Raw genomic sequence first — 21,738 nt, 5'->3', positions numbered from 1 at the left:
AAAGCAGCAAACTGGATGGTATCCTGACCCATATCCCAGATAGAATAATATACAGGATTAATATAGTATAAGAAAAATAAAATCTCACAATAAGTACCTAAAACATGAATATGTATATGAGAGTCAGTTTTGAGAAGAAGGAAGGCAGAAGAAAGAGGAGAGAAAATGGTTAAAGTCATTGGGAGATTTCTATTTGTCCCTATGCCCTGAGACTTTGTATTTCAAACCCATAGTATGAGACATTGAATGATGTTCCTATAACATATGTCTGACCATATCACTGTCTTACTAAATAAATTTCAAAGAGCTCCCTGATCCCTATGGGATCAAATATGGCTCTTCTGTTTGGCATTAAAGTCTTTCACAACCTGGCTTGCAACCTACCTTTCAGTCTTAATATAATTTATTCTCCCTATTGCATTCTATGGTCTGATCAAAATTGCCTTCTTGCTCTTTGTCACACACAATATTCCATCTCACATCTCCAGGCCTTTACAGAAGTTGCATTCCCGTGCCTAGAATGGACTCTCTCCTTACTTCTGTCTCTGAGAATTGACCACTTCTTCCAAAGCATAGCCCAAATACCACCTCCTATAATCATCAAATTGATGAGCAGTTATTATGTTCCTATTATGTACCCATCAATGAGGATAGAAAGAAAGGCAAGCCGTCTCTATGGAAGACAAAATGTAAATAACTAAACTCAACATGAGTGCTTTCCTGATTCCCCAATTCTTGGTGCTCCTCCTCTGCCAAAATTTTATTTTTTTTGTATACACTTCATTGGAACATCAATTTATGGAAGAGGTCTTGGAGGCCATCTTGTCTTTGGATTGGTATCTGTTGTCTCTTCTGATGGACTGTAAGCTCTTTGAGGGCAAAGACCACAGACTTTCTTATAATCAGAATAGTAACCTTCCTAAGATAGTGAGCTATGAGGAGTTAACCATCCCCATCATCACCTAAACAACAGCTTATATGCATGGCAATATTTGGGGGGGGGGCTAGGACCACTATATGACAAATAAAAGAAAAACTCCAGAAGCAAAAATGATTGTAGGAATCAGAAATTTAAGGAAGCTAAATGGCTCTTCAGTAAAGCCTAAATTACTTCACAGCAGCAATCTGGGCTTTGGAAAGAGTAGGACCAACTCATTGCAAAAGGGAAACCAGGCAGAGATATAGGAAGTGACACATCTCCAGACTTTCATAAACAGAAGAATGAACCTAGCCAAGAAGACAGAGAGGATCTGGATGGATCTGTGCAGGGGGAGGGAGCCCCAGAAAGCTACTTCCTCCACCTCTTCAGAGAGTAATCATAGCAGCCATAAAAATATAAAGAATAAAAGCCAACACAGGACTGATCTGAAACTAAACAAAAAGCCCAAAGTCCATTATTAGAAGACCCATTAGTATAGAAGCTTACAGGCTGTAGACCCCATCAATATCTCAACAACCAATTTCTAATAAGAGGACAGGCAAGCCAACCTAGCTAAAGCAGCAAGGTGTCTTGAAAAATAGTAGGCATTCTATGCCAACTAGATCAAATTTCTATTGTCACTTTGTTCACTACTTCCCCTTTGGACCCTGGTGCTGACTGCCTGCAAGAAAAGGCTAAGAACCCCAGGAATTTCAGTGTCTCACCTGGACTACCAGTCTTTCCTCTAATCTAGCCCCCCACTGCCATAAATAATATTATTGGAGAAGGAGTCTGCCTTCCTGGCTATTAGCCACACCAAACTCTGACCAGACTACCAACCCTTGTTATCAGTCCAATCCCCCAACCAATCTTCTTGCTACCTGGTGAAGATCAGCTGTTCATGCAGGTGTGGCAGTCTCCATGCCCTTGGCAGGCACAAGTACTGAAGATCAGGGGAAAAAAAACCTTTTATTATCTAAGTGCTAAGTATTTTCAAATGTTTAGTAGATATAGATATAGTTCTGTATATATAAACACATATATAGTGAGAGTTTTATGTAGGATTATAGCTACATAGATATAATTACAGATATTGATAAAGAAAATAGAGATATAGGTTTTTTTTTCTGTGGAGATGCCATTAAAAATATGCTTTGCCATTGTACTCTAAGGACCACAGGTTTTCTATCTAACAGCTGAAACTCTTATACATATTTTCTTTTGATATGCTCCTTGAGAACAGAGACTCTCTTACCTTTCTATTTGTATCTTCATTGCCTAAACCAGTGCCTTGAATATCATAGTGCTTAATGCTTTTGATTTTTACTTACTTATTCATTCCTATGCCTGACAAGGAAAGGGTACAGATTCATTTGGACACATTCTGACCATTCTGTGTCAGACCAACCCCCTTTCACCACAGCTTCAAAAGCAGTAAATTTCTGATCTCTTGGTGTTCCTAAGGCAAATTTCATTGATGACTTAAATATCAAAATTTAGCATCTTTTGTGATGATCTTAGGAGCAAATTATTGATCTATGATGGCCTATTCCTCCAACCTTTCATCTTCATAGGATGGACAATGTTTTGGTTTGGACCACGGGTTTTGAGTTTTGCTCTTAATAAACTTTATTGAGTTTACTCTGCTTTTCTATTTTAAGTAATGTATCCAATTTCACAGAATCTTGGAGATATCTGTAGCTCGCTGAATCCCATATTAAACACTGACTAATATCTAAATCTCATGAGCCAGAGCAAGAGCAAGAGAGAAGACCTGAAGTTTATGAAAGTAGACACATCAGGGTCCATGATGTAAATATGCAACTAAGGGAAAGAACACTTGGTCCAGGCACCAAGGCTAGGGGCCAACCCCAAACATACACACATAAATATAAACATACACATACACACATTTTGCCTCTCAAAACTAGGTCCAAACATCCCCTTTTATATGTGGCCCTTTTTAATTCATTCCCCCAACAGCTAGAACCCTCCCCTACAAAATAACCTTGTACTTCGCTTTTTATATACGCATATATGTTGCTTTCCCCAATAAGTTGCAAGAAAAGCAGCATAGTAGAATGGCCTATTTAGGGTTTGTGGGCCTGAGTTCATATTTTATCTCTGAATTTTACTACCCAGGTAATATTGGGCAAGTCATTTTGCTTCTCCAGACCTCATACCTCAGTTGGGAAATGGACTCAATGTCCTCAAAGGTTTCTTCCAGGTGAAAAGTTTTGATCGCTTATGTATTATCCTTGATGTCAGAGATTTCATTTTTGTCTTTCTAGATCCAGTACCTAGTATATCTTCTTGGCACAAAGTAGGTAATAAATTCTTGTAGTTTGGTTCATTTCTACAATTCTTCTGTAATGGGGGAAGAAGCATTTCCATCTTGAAGGAATAAAACAGGTTTCATAAATGGAGGCATGAGACTGGAATTCAAGGTCCATCCCTTCTGGCCTGAGAAGCTATCTAATCCAAATAGATGATGCAAGGAGAGGAACTGACCCATGGATTGAGGAAGATGTCAGTGAAAGAAGCAAATATGGGGTTGGAGGATGTCATTATTCTACAGGTAGGAAGAGAAAGTAGTTCAGATAATATGAGACATGCAGAACATAAATGTAACATGCCATAGTAAAAGCAGAAAGAAAAAAAGCAAGTGCAGAGTTTGATCTCTTCTGTTCCTAACAATCATCAAGAAACAGAATACTTTCTCCTTTTCACATTTTTGTTCTTACCAATTTGTCACATTAACAGTTTTCAAGAGTTACATTTAAAGGTACTAGTCAGGCTTTCTCCAAGAAGGATTTTAAGAATCCTTCTCTTTATACATATTCTTCGTGGATTCACCTGGGAATTAATAGAAAAATGTGAGCAGGCACACCAAGCCAACACAATCTCCCAAGTACCTTGCCTCCAAAGCCAGGATCCCTGCATTCTAGAACTTCACTTGGTGTCAAAATAGCGAAGACAGAACTCAGTTAATATCCATTGTGACTAATCAAATATAAAAATCTTAAGCGTGTCAGTGTTGCCAGAAAACTGGCAACTCAATAAGAGAGGTTGATTGCTATTTGATATGACTCTTTATGGTGATGCCCCTTCTCTAGAAAAGATAGAGGTTCAGAACAATATGTATGGCAATTCAGCAATAACTTATCTGATACCTTTAGAAAATACAAGTAGTTTATATCCACTGCCTCCTAACCCTCTGCTTTCCACATTATCTCCCTTTTTTTCCACTAGATTTGTCAAATAAGATTTACCTTTTTACAAAACCACAATGGCTAGTTTTTGTCAGTTCATATTTCTCCAGATGTTTTGTGATCTCATTCCTTATTAATGTCTCTCGGATCTTGCCTACCTCTGAGGTTAGGCTAGATGGTCTATAATTTCTCATCCCCTGCCACTCTAAATGGGTCCCTGGCTAGCCAGCAGCCCCCTTCAGTGAGGTCAGCCAGGAAGAGACACATATATATCGTAAACATGCCGCGAGCTGCTCAGCAATAACGTTTAGTGGAGTTTTCTTTCATTCAATGGCCAAGGGGATTTGACCAAAAAAAAAAAAAAAAAAAGCACAATGAAAATGTTCTATAAGGGTAAGCTTGGCAAAGTCAAATGTTAAAGAAAACTGGAGCCAGACTTTTGGCATATGAAAAGGAAAAGGAAGGCACCTTTCCCATCTAGCTATGAGGCATTAAAAATGAGAAAAAGGATATTACATATGGATCCTCATGCATTCTGACTATATTACTATAGAATTCTCTGGGATGGGATTTTACCATTGAAATAATCATCACGACTTGGTCAATAATGGCCATGGCCAGAAAAGGCAAGAAGTAGAAGTCCAGGCTGTTCCATGGGTTGCAGAAGATATCAGGGAAAGAAGCAAATATGGAATTAAAGAATGTCATTATTCTACCAACAGGCAGGCAGAAGAGATGTGAATTTAGAAGGTAGTTCAAATAATAAGATGAGACATGCAGAACATAAATGGAATATGCCATAAGTGGAAGTAGGTCCAATAATGGAAATTTCAGTGATTGGTAACCCGGGGTTCCTGCTAGCCTAAAAAAGAGGATTTCTATGTTTCCCCAAGTGCCTAACTTCTTCTCAGAGAGGACATGGGTACTGGGTAAAATTTGGTCCAATCTATTTTTCAACAATACACTTATGAATCATCAACTATGTCTTAAACATCTAATATATCCCAGGGACTGTTCTATACATAGAGGTATAAATATTACAGTGTTTATATGTAATATATATATATATATATAAAAGCAATTATCTGAGCCATACTGACATGTGCTACAGAAAGTTGTAAATCACAACATGTCAGGGTAGGGCCAATCCTAGCTTAGTCAAAGATCCGATGCTTATCCTTCACCATATACATAGAGTCAAAGTACACAAATTACACAACCTTTTAATAGGGGAGTGGTCTTCTGAACACGTCTTCTTAGAGGGGTGAGTGGAGAAGGTCTCTCCAATTTCATAGAGTAAAAGCCAAGGTCACTTCTAGTTGATTCAAAGCCAACTGAGATATCCTGCTATCCGGACACCTTCCAGGATGCTGGGCATATGTGCATGGCTCTCTTTGGTAAGGATATCTTGCCAAGATATTTCAGAGGATTTTTTTGGTGATTTTTACTCACAATATTGCTGATTCTCATACATAATTATTCAATTAATTAATAATTGGGGTTATTCCTTATCATTAATTCTACTATGATTACTAAGTTGATTACAACTAATTATCATGCTATTGGTCATCCATGATGATCATATGCAGAAGTTATACACACATGAAATATTAATAAAGCAATGAATATGTCCCAATTAAAACTGCTTAACTAAGTTACCTTTTATACAAGGAATATGCATTCCACTAGGACTACACAACACTGTAAAGGAGGGATCTACCTTGTCACACCCACACCTCCAGACTCATTCCATAAAACTAGAACCAGATTTTGATAAAGCAATGTAAAGTTTTAACAAAGAAGAGAAAATTAGGACAACTACCACTCAATCATAATGCAACTTTAACATTTCTGTTGAAATCTGAGACCAGCCATCCGTGAAATAGGTAGGGAGGCAAAGTTGAATTTTTAAGATTCTTCCTTTCTCTTTACTTTCCCAGTTGCCATCACTCAGACTTCCAGTGACTCTATTTTTTCACTTTCCAAACCTTTGGCTCTGAAGCTCCATTTAGGTCCCCAATCCACAGACAAGTTCCCCACCCTCTGACCATTCTCATGAATCATTCTTCTCTTTTTCAGCCCATTATGATCTTACTCTGTTCTCTTAGAATCTGAGAGCATATTAGATAACTATTGTTAATCTGCTTAATTAGTTAAGAATAAAGTTTCATTAGTTTGTGATTCTTTAATATGCTTTGCTTTTGTTGTTGAATAACTTCAGTCCAACTCTTTGTGAACCTTTTTTGGTGTTTTTTTTGTTGTTGTTTTAGCAAAGGTACTAGAATGGCTTACCATTTCCTTCTCCAAATCATTTTACAGATGAGGAAATTGAGGAAAGCAGGTTTAGGGATTTGCCCAGAGTCACACAGCTACAAAGGGTCTGAATTCATGAAGATGAGTCTTCCTGACTCTAGGAATGGTACTCTACCCACTGTAATACCTAGCTACCCCTCTTTAAAAAAAATTCCTGGGGGCAACTGTGTGGCTCAGTGGGTTAAAAGCCAGGCCTAGAGAGAGGAGGTCCTTGATTCAAATCTGGCTTCAGACACTTCCTAGCTATGTGACCCTGGGCAAGTCACTTAACCCCCATTGTCTAGTCCTTACTACTCTTATGCCTTAGAACCAATACACAGTACTGATTCTAAGACGTAAAGGTAAGGGTTTAAAATTTTTTGTCCTTTTAACTGAGGCTTTCAGTGCCGTACAGTGAGAGCTTTCTTCAGTCCTTCAATGCATTCAATTGATCTATAACTGCTTAATGTGGATACACCTACCAATAATAGCACAACATGCATCCTATCCACACATTTTCATTCTGTGTAACTTGTCCACATCCTTCCATAAATCCTCTTTGGGGAATTAAACCTTTCTCAAGGCCTTTTAGCATTTGGTGGGTATTCAACCCATCCATCTCTTGGGCCTTTGGTCTTACTACATGACCAACCAATTTCCTTTTCTGAGAACCCATTTTTGGAATGACATCCTTATCCTACTTCTTGAATCCAAATCATCAAGGGCAACATGCAAAAGGTTACTTATGCTGGCCATGCACTCTTCAATTTCCCTTTGAGTGAATTTTAATTATTGAGACATTGTTACATTCCCCAATTCACATGCATTGCTCTCTTAGCTAAAATGGCTAATGGAGTAGAGTAGACAATATTGGATTTGAAGAAAAGGGATCATCTTCTACCCAATTGGGTAATGTCTATCTGTATGTCTATCTCTCTTGCTCTTTCTCTCTCTGCCTTTAAAATGTGAGGATTGATCTAGACAACCTCTAAGGTAATTTCCAGTTTTTCAAATATATGATCCTATAATTTTACATTATTCATTGAATAGCACTTATACGATAAGTTCCATTAGATATACTTACTTCTAGTAGGTTTATCACCACTAGAATATTGATGTGATAAAATTACTGTCTAAGAAATATCTACAAGGGTTGGGTTCAGAGAACCTTAAGAGGACTTGTATGAACTGATGCAAAATGAAAAGAGCACAAATGAAATGGTAATTTATGCAATAATAACAATATCGTAAAGGCAATTTTGAAATAAGAATTCTGGTCCATACAATAGAACTAATCACAATTCCAGAACTCAGGATTAAATATAACACCCACTTCCAGACAGAGAAGTAATGGATTCAGAGAGCAAAATAAAACTTTGTTTTTCTTTGTTTTATTTTTGTTATTATTTTCTGGCATGATCAATGCAGAAATTTATTTTTCTTGACTATACATGTTTATAAGAAGTTTTATTTTTTCTTACTTTCTCATGGTGGGTGGGGAGAATGCAAAGGGGGAAGGTGGTATGGAGAAAATGTGGACCTGAGAATAAAATAAAATTGAAGTTAAAAAAAGTATACTAGCATTTTAATGGATTCTATATCAGGGAGCATCTTGAGATTACTGAAGATGCTCCAAAATGTTACAAATATAATCTATCTCATTCTCTTCCACCTGTTCATTTTTGGACCCAGATCACTGTCCCTCAAAAGTATTTGTCCAAAATATATGTACTAGAGGACTTAAATGACGAAGAGCTTTTATCAAATAATTTTTCTCTTGTTTGGCTAGTTAGTTTGGATAGTCTCTTTTTAGTGCTAATAAATATCATTAAGAGGAATTCACATTTTCTAAAAGTGATAAAATTGGTGGAAACTTTAGATTCCCAAGCAGACTGATCAAGGGAATTTGAGGATAAATGGGAACCTTTTAAAGTCACTATATAAAATCATGCCACAAAGATAGCTAACTTTTCTATTTTTTATTATGCCAGTTCACATGGTCAGTTAAATAATGGAAAGGGTCTGGAAAGGACTTAATATACCCAGAAATGAGGAAAGCTGGGAGCTGTGACCACAGATCAGAGCATAATATGCTATTATTGTGCTCAAGCCACCTATCGATAGATACATCACCAAAAACTGGGGTATGAGATATGCTCCCAGGGCACTTCTAAGGCTCTGATGACTGGCTTGCTTCTCTCTTGGCTCTACCCCTCCCAGATGCTGACCCAGATTGTTTCTTTAGTCTAGGATTGACATAGATTAACCAATTAAGTTAAAGATCCTTAATCATTTTTGTTTCATGAATGTTTTGGCAGTCTGGTGAAGACTACAGTATTCTTCTCAGAATATTTTAAACACATAAAATTATACACACATACCTCATTTTTATTGCTCTTTTCTTTATTGCATTTCTCAGATATTGAATTTTTGACAAATTGAAGGTAGGTGGCAACACTTTATTGAGGAAATCTATCGGCACCATTTTCCCAACAACATGGGCTCACGTTGTGTCTCTGTGTAACATTTTGGTAATTCTCCCAATATTTCAAACTTTTTCATTATTATATCTGCTATGGTGATTGATCTGTGATCAATAATCTTTGATGTTCCTACTATAATTGTTTTGGAGTGCCACAAACCAAAAATTTCATCAATAAATGTTGTATGTGTTCTGACTACTCCACTGACAAGTCCTTCCCCAGTGTCTTTCCCTATTCCCTCAGATACAACATTGTATTAGACCAATTAATAACCCTTCAATGGCCTTTAAGTGTTCAAGTGAAAGAAAAAGTCAATTGATACAGCAAATTTCATTGTTGTCTTATTTTTAAGAAATTGCCACAACTATGCCAGCCATCAGCAACCACCACCCTGATCAATGAGCAGCCATCGACAAGGAGGCAAGACCCTCCACCAGCGAAAAGATTACGACTTGCTGAAGGCTCAGTTTATGGATAACATTTTTTAGCAATAAAGCATTTTTTAATTAAGGTATATACATTGTTCTCTTAAACCTAATACTATTGCACACTTCATAGACTGCAGTATACATAGGGTAAACATAACTTTTATATGCACTTGGAAACCAAGAAATTCATGGGACTCACTTTATTGCTATATGTACTTTATTGTGGTGGTCTGGAACCAAACCCACAATATCTCCAAGGTTTGCCTATATATAATACTTATGTGCACATATGGGTGTGTATGTATACACACACACATATATGTACATATATATATATATATTCACACACATAATTATATGATTGCAAAGGAAGTTAATTATGTCAAAATATATTATTTTGAGACAAAAAAAGACAGGTATGTGAACACAAGTTTATGAACCTCTGTTAAATAATTCATCAGACCTCATCCTACCACACTCTGCTCACTGCTGCCAAAAACCTACATTTAAAGTTATCATATTAGTACACTGCTTAAATTGATTTATTAAAAATAATAAAATAAAAAATATTAAAGGTGTAATAACATGTGGGTAGCTATACAAGTATTTCAGAAACAACAGTCATTTTGGTCCTCCCCACATCATGGAATTTGACCTTTCTTGGTTTTCTTTTCAGTTTAGATTTGAAATAAACAGACAAGGCTTCTGAGTTAAGATGGCGGCAGAGTAAAAAGCAGCTGCTTGACCTCTCCTAACCCACACATATAGGACTCCTCAAGAAGACATAAAAACAAATTCAGACAAATGAAGGGACCCCACAACAGGATGCAGCATTTAAGATACGTGGAATTGGGGCATTTCCACCCTATAAAGTGGTGAAACAGCTTTCACTAAAAAAGCGAGCTGAGCAACTCCCTCCCCCTACATACACACCACCTACAGTGCCAAAGCCAGTGTACAAGAGCTAGAGCAAGTTTGGGGCACCCATTAAGTCATTGGCAGCTCACCAGGGCCTGTTCCTGAGAGCAGCAAGACTTAAGACCCCAAGAGGCTAAAGAAAGCACGGACATTGAACACAGACCTTGAGCGCAGGCTCAGACTAAGGCACGGATGCAGGCATGGGCTAAGGCGTGGACACAGGGGCAGATCCTGAGAGCAGGCGTGGACCTTGAGTGGGGACCCAGTGCAGAGAGGTGCTTGACTGTGGAAGCGGCACCCTGAGAGTGTTAAAGCAGCTTTAGGCAGAAGAACAAGCAAAGGGACCACCAGGAGGCTTGACCCTGAGAACAACTAGACTTGAGACTTCAGGAGCCTAAAGAGCACAGACAAACCCTGAGTGTGAGGATAAAGCTGAGAAGGCGCTGGGCTAACAATGGCAAGCCAGAATCAGAAACCCCAGAAGAGAAAGATCAAGAAGAAACCTTTAACACTCAACAACTTTTACACAGAAAAAATCCATACAACAGAGCAAACAGCAGAGGAGAACAAACAAGTAACCATATCCAAACCTTCCCAAAACAATGAAAACAGGTCACAAGGTCTTGAAGAGTTCAAATCTGAAATTATGAGAAAGATGAAAGAGATCTGGCAAGAAAATAACAGTTTAAAAGGCAGAATTTCACAATTGGAAAGTGAGACAAGTAAATAAAAGACCAGAAATGACCAGATTGAAAAGGAAAACCAAAAGATTGTAGCCTGAAAACCAGTCTCTAAAGGTTAGAATTGGGCAATTCAAAAAAGATGCCCCCAAATCAAAAGAATTGATGAGCAAATTGGAGACCAAAATCAAACAGCTGGAAAACAGGACAGACCAAATCGAAAAGGAAAATCAAAAGCTTATAGCAGAAAACCAGTCTCTAAAGACAAAAATTGGGCAAGTAGAAGCTAATGATCTATCAAGAAAGCAAGAACAAATAAAATAAAGTCAAAAGACTGATAAAATAGAAGGAAACATGAAATATCTCAATGAGAAATTGACAGATCAAGAAAACAAGTCTAGAAGGGACAATCTGAGAATCATTGGTCTTCCTGAAAAAGCAGTAATTAATAGAAATTTGGACTCCATACTAAAAGAAATTATTCAGCAAAACTGCCCTGAAGTTCTACAACGAGAGAGCAATATAGACATTGAAAGGATCCATAGATCACCCTCTACACTAGACCCTGAAAAAACAACCCCCAGGAATATAATAGCCAAATTCAAGAGCTTCCAAGTAAAAGAAAAAATTTTACAAGAAGCCAGAGACAATTCAGATATCAAGGAGCACCAATCAGGATCACACAGGATCTGGCAGACTCCACACTAAAAGACCACAAGGCTTGGAATATGATATTGAGAAAGGCAAGAGAGCTGGACCTTCAACCATGGATCAACTACCCATCGAAACTGACTATATACTTCCAGGGGAAAGTATAGGCATTCAACAAAATTGAAGATTTCCAAGTATTTGCACAGAAAAGACCAGGACTAAATGGAAAGTTCAATCTCCAACCACAAAAATCAAGAGAAACATGAAAAGGTAAATAAGAAAAAAAAGGGAAAGTAAGAAAACTCATATTTTTAAATTTGCCTTTTTAAGGGCTTCAATAAGATCTAATTATTTGTATTCCTATGTGGAGAAATGTTGTGTATAATTCTCTGTAGTGAACTCTATTCACCATTATAGTATTCACTATTTTAGTAATCAGAAGAATTTTATACATAGGGAGAGGTTGGAATACTAAATGGTCTAAGATGATATAAGGGATGAACACTATTATAAGAAGGAGAGGAAGAGAGCATTAAGAGGTAATATTTAAACCTTACTCTCAGTGTAATTAACCCTGAGAGGGAAGAGTAGCTATATCCTTTGGGATATAAAACTCTATCTAACCCTACTGAGAAAGTCAGAAGGGATAAACCAAGGGGAGCAGGGGAATAGGGAGGTCAAAAAAGGGAGGGAAGAAGAAGGGGGAGGGAATTCATTAGGCCTCAAAAATAAAGATGGGAATAATAAGGGAGGGGGTAGAAAGGAAAATAAATCAAGGTTGGGGACAAGGGTTACTGGCATAAAGCAAACCACTAGTTTAAAAGGAAATAGTGTAAGAAGAAGGAGCAGAACTAGGAGAGGATACCAAAATGTCAGCAAATACACAACTGATAATTATAACTCTGAATGTTAATGGGATGAACTCGCCCATAAAAAGGAAGCAAATAGCAGAGTGGATTAGAAACCAAAATCCTACCATATGGTGTCTACAAGAAAGACATATGAGGCAGGTGGACTTAAACAAGTTTAAGGTAAAGGGCTTGAGCAAAATCTTTTGGCCTTTTTGGGCTTCAAATGAGAAAAAAAAGGCAGAAGTGGCAATTACGATTTCTGACAAAGCCAAAGTAAAAATAGATATGATTAAAAAAGACAGGGAAGGTCATTACATCCTGATGAAAGGCAGTATAGACAATGAGGAAATAACATTGTTCAATATGTATGCACCAAATGGCATAGCATCCAAATTCATAAAGGAGAAACCAGTAGAACTCAAGAAGGAAATAGAGAGTAAAACCATACTAGTGGGAGTTCTAAATATTCCTCTTTCAGATCTAGATAAATCAAACCAAAAAATAAATAAGAAAGAGGTGAATGAAATCCTAGAAATATTAGATTTAATAGATATGTGGAGAAAAATAAATAGGGACAAAAAGGAATACACCTTTTCAGCTGCACATGGTACATTCACAAAGATTGACTATGTAATAGGGCATAGAAACATTGCAAACAAATGCAAAAGAGCAGAAATAATAAATGTAAACTTCTCAAATCATAATGCAATAAAAATAATAATTAGTAAGGGTACCTGAACAGGCAATTCAAAAACTAATTGGGAAATAAATAATATGATTCTTCAAAACCAGATAGTCAAAGAAGAAATCATAGAAACAATCAACAATTTCATTGAAGAGAATGACAATGATGAGACATCCTACCAAACTCTGTGGGATGCAGCCAGGGCAGTACTCAGGGGGAAATTTATATTCTTGAGTGCATATATTAACAAATTAAGGAGGGCAGAGATTAATGAATTGGGCATGCATCTTAAAAAATTAGAAAGCGAGCAAATTAAAAATCCCCAGATGAAAACTAAATTAGAAATACTAAAAATCAAGGAAGAAATTAATAAAATTGAAAGTAAAAGAACTATTGAATTAATAAATAAGACTAGAAGCTTGTATTTTGAAAAAAAACAGATAAAATAGACAAAGTACTAGTCAATCTAATAAAAAAGGAAAGAAGAAAACCAAATTGACAGTATCAAAGATGAAAAGGGAGACCTAACCTCTAATGAAGGGGAAGTTAAGGCAATCATTAAAAACTACTTTGCCCAATTATATGGCAATAAATATAGCAATCTAGGAGATATGATGAATATTTACAAAAATATAAATTGCCCAGATTAACAGAAGAAGAAATAGAATACCCAAATAATCCCATATCAGAAAAAGAAATTGAACAAGCCATCAAAGAACTCCCTAAGAAAAAATCGCCAGGGCCTGATGGATTCACAAGTGAATTCTATCAGACATTCAAAGAGCAACTAATCCCAATACTATGCAAATTATTTGATATAATAAGCAAAAAAGGAGTCCTACAAAATTCCCTTTATGACACAAATATGGTACTATTTCCAAAGCCAGGTAGATCAAAAACAGAGAAAGAAAACTACAGACCAATCTCCCTAATGAACATAGATGCAAAAATATGAATAGGCAATTTTCAGATAAAGAAATAAAAACTATCAATAAGCACATGAGAAAATGTTCTAAATCTCAAATAATTAGAGAAGTGCAAATCAAAACAACTCTAAGGTATCACCTCACACACCTAGCAGATTGGCTAAAATGATAGAAGGGGAGAATAATGAATGTTGGAGGGGATGTGGCCAAATTGGAACATTAATGCACTGCAGGTGGAGTTGTGAACTGATCCAACCATTCTGGCTGGCAATTTGGAACTATGCTCAAAGGGTTATAAAAGAATGCCTGCCCTTTGATCCAGCCATACCATTGTTGAGTTTGTACCCCAAAGAGATCATAGATAAACAGACTTGTTCAAAAATATTTATAGCTGTGCTTTTTGTGATGGCAAAAAACTGGAAAATGAGGGCATGCCCTTCAATTGGGAAATGGCTTAACAAATTGTGGTATATGCTGGTGATGGGATACTATTGCGCTCAAAGGAATAATAAACTAGAGGAATTCCATGTGAACTGGAAAGACCTCCAGGAATTGATGCAGAGGGAAAGGAGCAGAGCCAGAAGAACATTGAACACAGAGACTGATACACTGTGGTAATATCGAATGTAATAGACTTCTGTACTGGCAGCAATGCAATGATCCAGGACAATTCTGAGGGATTTATGGAAAAGAACGCTACCCACATTCAGAGGAAGAACTGCAGGAGAGGAAATACAGAAGAAAAGCAACTGCTTGAACACATGGGTTGAGGCGGACAATGATGTGGGATATAGACTCGAAACTACCACACCAATGCAACTATCAACAATTTGGAAATAGGTCTTGATCAAAGACACATGTTCAAAACCAGTAGAAATGCATATCAGCCATGGGAGGGGGGGAGGTCGGAGGGTGAAGGGGAAAGTAAGAGCATAAATCATGTAACCATATTAACTTTTCTAAAAAATAAATGTTAATAAATGTTAAAAAAAAAAGAAATAAACAGACAAATCAAATATTTAATCAAACTGTTGCAAGGTGGGAAAGTGGGTTTTACTCACTCACCTAACCTGGACCTTAAAGTCCTTTAAGATTTTCCCAGTCTTGTTCCTGCCCCTCCCCCTCAGATATCTCAGTGCTACTCTTCCATCTTCCTCCCTCTCCAATGGGCTCTTTTCACTCATAAAATCAGACATTTCTTAGCTACAGGCACTGAGTATGGGATGAAGAACCTTCCCTAGATGCCACTTCCTCTGTGTGTCCTTACCATCAGCCTTCGTTTTCCAAAAGCCCCCGCCTAGAGATATCCATAGTTTGGACAACTTAACAGAAGTACCCAGAAACAAAGCTGGGAGGACTCACTGGGGGAGGGAGCAAACAAGTCCCCCAGCCACAGGTGGGTTGCCTTCTTATTTATTTAGTCTTGTTTAGTCTTATTTAGTCTAATTGTGACTTATTTAGTCACCACAATCCACCAGAATGGATATACATGTTAGGTGACCCAGGGCTCCATAATTCTTTTCTAAAACAGATACCCAGGTGGTGAGCTCTGCTGCCCATCTGTCAGATAAACCTTGTTAAAGAAAATCATCCCTTTCAGTATCTATTATGAAGCATGGGTGCTTTCAGTAACCTGGACGTAAACCCTCTTCTCAAATATCCATTTAGGGGAGGACATCCACAGCAAGCCCATGGCCCTGAGAGTGTGTAGTCTCTGTTTCTCACCTGAACTCAGCCTCCATCGGCAGGTTAACCTCCAATATGGCACAGGGCTAAGTCCTCAGCTTCCACACTCAAATCCACACTCTCAAAGGCTACACCTTACCTATCCCTCATGATCCTTTGCAAAATGGAGAGTGTAATCCCCATTGTGCCTATCTTCCAGGGTTAGTGTGAGAAATAAATGACATGTAACCCTAAAGTGGGAAAGAGCATCCATGGGATGAGAGTCTTGGGAAGTCAATGAGCAGCAGGAGGTTCCTGGGTGCCAAAAGGGAAACTTTTGTGAAGGGGAAGAGTAATGATGAGACCTGAAAACCAATTTGGTCTTCTTTCCAATTTTGCTAAAGCTTGCTGAAACTTAAATAGAAATGATTCCCGTGAAGGGGATACTGACTTAGAAAAACACAAATTAACATTGCCTATGTTCTATCCTATTTATATTTATTTTATTAAACATTCCAAATATATTCTAATCTCATTTGACTGTACTCAGAAAGTTCAATAATTCTGGTCTAGGATATAACCAGAAATGTATGATCCCTGTGATATAATCGAATTTCAGTGGACTAAATTCCTTTCCTACACCATAAAAACTTTAAAATATAGTTCTATTTTTGTGGGAAAGGCCTTGCTCTGAAGAAGGAACTCTTCCCTCTCAATAATGTATATTATTGGATAATAATGGGTAATGTAGATTACTGGATATAGCTGAATTTAGCTATCAAAAGAGAGATTCGTTATAATGGACAAGAAAGACCTAGAATCAAACTCCACCTCTCATACTTGCTAGCCAGCTTAACCTCTCTAGGTCTCAGGATCTTTATCTGTAAAACTGGGTAATAAAGTCCAACTAGTGGCACAGTGGATAGAGAAAGCACCAGGCTGGAGTGGGGAGGTTCTGGGGTAAAATCCAGCCTCAGATACTTCCTAACTGTGTGACCCTGGGCATATCATTTAATTTTTATTTTGCCCAGCCCTTGCCTTTCTGCCTTAGAGTTGTTACTAAGACAGAAAGTAAGGATTTTAGGAGAAAAACAAAAACAAGACAAAACTGGGTAATAATATCTACATTTTAATAAGGTTTAAGTAAATTAGGGGAGTGTAGAATATTTTACCTGTCAGATCTATGGAGAAGGGAATAATTTATGACCAAACAAAGGACAGAGAACATTGCAAGATATAAAATGAATAATTTTGATTATATTAAATTTTAAAAGTTTTGTACAAACAAAACAATTCAACCAAGATTAGAAGGGAATCAAAAAACTGGAAAAATTTTATGACAAATTTCTCTGCTAAAAGTTCTCAAATATATAAAGAACTAAATCAAATTTATAAGAATCCAAGTCATTCCCCAGTTGATAAATGGTCAAAGGATATGAAAAAGATAGTTTTCAGATGAAGAAATCAAAGCTATCAATAACAATATGAAAAAGTTCTAAATCCCTCTTGATTAGAGAAATGCAAATATTAAAACAATTCTCAGCTACCGCCTCACACCTATCAGATTGGTCAATATGATAGTAAAGGAAAATAATAAATGTTGGAAGGAATGTGGCAAAATTGGGACAGTAATGCATTGCTAGTGGATTTGTGAATTGATCTGACCCTTCTGGAGGGCAATTTGGAATTATTTCCAAAGGGCTATAAAAGAATGAATTCCTTTGAATCCAGTAATATCGCTATTAGGTCTGTATCCAAAAGAGATAAAAAAAAAATAGGAAAGCAACTATTTGTACAAAAACACTTATAGGTGCTCTCTTTTTGTGGTGGCAGAGAATTGGAAACTAAAGAAGATGTTCCCTCAATTGGGGAATGGCTGAACAAATTGTGGTGTAGATAGTGGACTGGTTTCTCATTTCCTTCTCTAGTTCATTTTACAGATGAGGAACTTGAGGCAAACAGGGTAAAGAGACTTGTCCAAGATCACTCAGTTAGTAAGTGTCCAAGGTCAGATTTGAACTCAAAAAAGATGTCTTCCTGACTGCAGAACTGGTACTATATCTATGGTGCCACTTACCTTTTCCATTTGTGATTTTCTTGGCAAAGTTACTAGAGTGTCATGCCATTTCCTTCTCCAGCTCATTTTACATATAAACTGAGGCAAACAGGATAAAGTGCCTTGTTCAGGGTCACACAACTTTTCAATTTTTGAGGTCAGATTTGAACTCAGGAAAATGAATCTTCCTGACTTCAAACCTGATCCTGTGTCTGCTGAGCCACCTAACTGCTTTATAGCTGCCCCTAAAACAGTAGATGAGCAGTTGTTCTTTTGAAAGAGATAACATCTATGCCTCTCTTCTCCTGTTATCCCCATAGTATCCCATTCTCCTGATAATAAAATTAGCAAGTGGAGATATAGTGTAGGATAGCAGAAAGAAGGTTGGACCTAGAATCTGAACTTAAGACTACATTTCAGCCATCATCTTCATTCTCACCCTCATGCCTTAGAAACTTTGGATTCTTGCCTTTGGGACACTCAGTTCTATTAGATAACTTTTCTTTTATTTTTCTTTATCTGATTTATAAAATTATATATATATGTACATATATATATATCCATATCACTTCCAGATCATTTTCAAGTCATATAATTGTGTGTGCACCTTCAGCCCCCTTTCTAGATCCCCTTTATCTATGGTCTCCTTTAGAATGGAAGTTCCTCAAGGTTAGGGTCTTTTTTGATTCCTGGATTCATCTTAAGCTCCATCACTTATCACAATGTCCAAGACATAGTCATCACTTAATAAAATACTTTTTTATTTAGTCATTCATTCTGTCTTATATTTATTAGTCATGTGGCTAGTCAAATTACCCTCCTTGGGATTCAATTTCCTCATGTGTAAAACTTTGGAAGTTGGGCTAGATGGTCATTTAGATCGTCTCCGGCTGCAAATATAGGGTCCACCTACCTCACTGGGCTGTTGTGTGGAAAGTAAATTGTTCAAAGAGAGCATTCCTGATCCTGGAAACTTAAATACAGCTAATCTGAAAACCTTAAAAAAGAAATCCACATGGAAAAACTAAAAGCAGGTGTTCCACTAAAGAATCTTATTTCCATTTTAGGAATTTGAGAGTTGGGTCCTACAGTTAGCAGGGCAGCTAGGTGGTGTAAGGGCTAGAGATTCAGACCTGGAATCAAGAAAACTCATCTTCCTCATTTCAAATCTTGCATCCATCACTTATTAGTGGGGCAATCTTGGGCAAATCATTTAACCTTATTTGCTTCCATTTCCTGACCTATAAAATGAGCTAGAGAAGGCAATGGCAAACAACTGCCAAAAAAAAAAAAGAAAGAAAGAAAGAAAATGGGATCACAAAAGTTAGATATGACTGAAAAAAGACTGAACAAAGATAACCTACAAGCAAAGAGGAAAGGGAAATGGAATGGGAATAAGCATTTATTATGTACCTACTACATCCCAGTCACTGTGCTAAGTACTTATCTCATTTGGTCCCCCCAATAATCCTAGGAGGCAGATACTATTACGATTCTCACTTTACATATGAGGAAATTGAAGCAGAGAGAAGTTAAGTCACTTGCTCAGGGTTACATTGCCAGAAATTGTCTGAAGACAATTTTAACTCAGGTCTTCCTGACTTTCAGATCAGTGTTCAATGTATCCACCTCACCACCTATCTCTCTCTAGCTAGAAAAAGGGTGAATCACATCCAAAAAAAAATATATATATATATATACATATATGTATATATATATATATATATAATTTATGTATAAAGGAAGAAGAGTAGAAGGTCACAGTGGATTTGGAGGATTTAGTTGAGTTAGGTGATCATAGGTTTATATCTCAACTGTGCTTCTTTATTATAGTCAAGACCTTTGATTAGTCACATAATTTTTCTGATCTCCATGAGTTAGTAAGTCAACAAATATTTCTTAATTATAAAATGAGAGGTATAGACTAGATCAGGGATGGCAAATCTTTTAGAGACCAAGTGCCCAAACTGCAACCCTCAGGCAGAGAGGTATATAATGTGAAAAATGTCCTCAGGCATAGTAGAGAGTTGGAGGAAAGTAGCCCCTTCTGGCACACGTGCCATAGGTTCACCAACATGGGACTAGATAAACTCAAGGTCCCTTCCAGTACCAAAGCTATAATTCTATAATCATCATTTCTAGCTGACCAGTTCTTTCCATCTCCATTTTCAAATGTGCAGCTAGATGACAAAATGGATAGAACACCAGACCTGGAGTAAGGAAGACCTGAGTTCAAATGTGACCCTAGATACTAGCTGTGTGATCCTGGCCAAGTCATTTAAGGCTGTTTGCCTCTGTTTCATCATCTGTAAAATGAGCTGGAGAAAGAAATGGCAAACCACTCCAGTATCTGCCAAGAAAACCCCAAACTGGGGGAGGAAAGTTTGTTTTGAGATTTTTGTTTTATATAATTATTTTCTTATAAAAATGAATAATATGTTTTGCATGATAATACATGTATAACACAGAATTAATTACTTGCCAGCTCTGGAAGGGAGGAGGAAGAAAGACAATTTGGATCACATAAATTTGAAAAACTTACATTAAAATTTGTTATTATATGTAATTGGTAAAATAAAATATCTGTAATAAAAAAGAATAAAAGAAAATGCCAAATGGTGTCACAAAAAAGTCAGATGCAACAATTGATTTTGAGAAAATGAGCAGAAAACCATAGATTTAGGGTTAGAAGAGATCTTAAATGAATTCTCATCCAATTTAATCATTTTACAAATGAAGAACAGGCCAGCAAGACTGTCACTTGTATGAGAGGTAGAATTTGAACCCAGGTCCTGGGCACTCCAAATCCTGCATTCTTTTCCTGTGGCTTGCTACCGCCAGTGTATATTTGTTACAAACAAGGCCTCTCTAAAGAAAGTTTGATTCCAGCAATCTTTCTTCTGAACTACTTTTCTTCCTGTAGTCAAAGATTTTTGTCACTGTGTATTGGAGGCATTACTACTCTCTGTGTTTCAAAAGGGTATTCAATAAAGATTTATCGAGTTTTTCTTATGCTGTAAGAAAAAAAAGAGAGGCATCTTGTTGAGAGGCCCAATGAAAGCAGGAATTAGGAGAGCCTCCCTTTTCTATTATGCCACACATCCTAGTGAGAGAAGTGCCTTTTGAAATTCCTCAGAGTAGGTGACATCTGTCACTGAAGAAAAGCTACTTGGTATAGCTGATACATATGGTAGGGGACATATTTCCCTCATCTCCAGAAGATATGTGGCTCTATTTTGCTCTTGTAAAGGAAAATTCAACAGTTTCTGTCCACACAATCACAGCAAGATCTTTTCCCACCATTTCCTCCACCTACTCCCAATTTTGTCTTAATAGAGGCAGCGATTCTCTGACCATCTTTTGTCAATAGCACGTGTGCTTCCATCCCCAGCACAGGATAGAGGTTGAAAGTGAAATCAGTTACTGATGCTGGGGTGGTTTTTTTAAATTGTATTCTGTGATTTTTTTTATTGTCAGTGTCTCATCTGTGAAATATACTTACACAAGTTACAATCACACAGGATGCCCTTGAGGAAAAGAAGTAAAGACAGAGAGAAAATTATTGCAATATTGAGCCAGCATATCTACACTAGATAATAAGGGTTTTATCTTCAAATGCTGGCTTCCCTTGGCTACAGAAAATATCTGCCAGTCAGGAAGAGAAAACCACACCCGGGAGAGGGTTTATTTCTCCCTATTGAGGCAAAACAGCTAGAGCTTAACTTTTAAAGGGCTCTCTACCTTTCCTCAAATATCTGTAATTACAATGTATATGTACTATGACTAAAGACCAAATGCCAGCTAATATCCACAGCAGGGAAGAACAATTAGCAAAACTATAAATTACAGGTCTGTTTATATATCTATTCTTAAAGCTATAATTGTTTGTTTTTAAACCAGGACCTTGAACCCCTGAGTGCACAAAAGTCCTGGATGATCCTGGCTCCCTCCTGTGAAATACATGATGTAAAA

Source organism: Gracilinanus agilis, chromosome 3 (assembly GCF_016433145.1).
Source record: "Gracilinanus agilis isolate LMUSP501 chromosome 3, AgileGrace, whole genome shotgun sequence".
NCBI lineage: Eukaryota > Metazoa > Chordata > Mammalia > Didelphimorphia > Didelphidae > Gracilinanus > Gracilinanus agilis.
The sequence above is the reverse complement of the archived record's forward strand: the minus strand, read 5'-3'. Positions refer to the sequence as shown.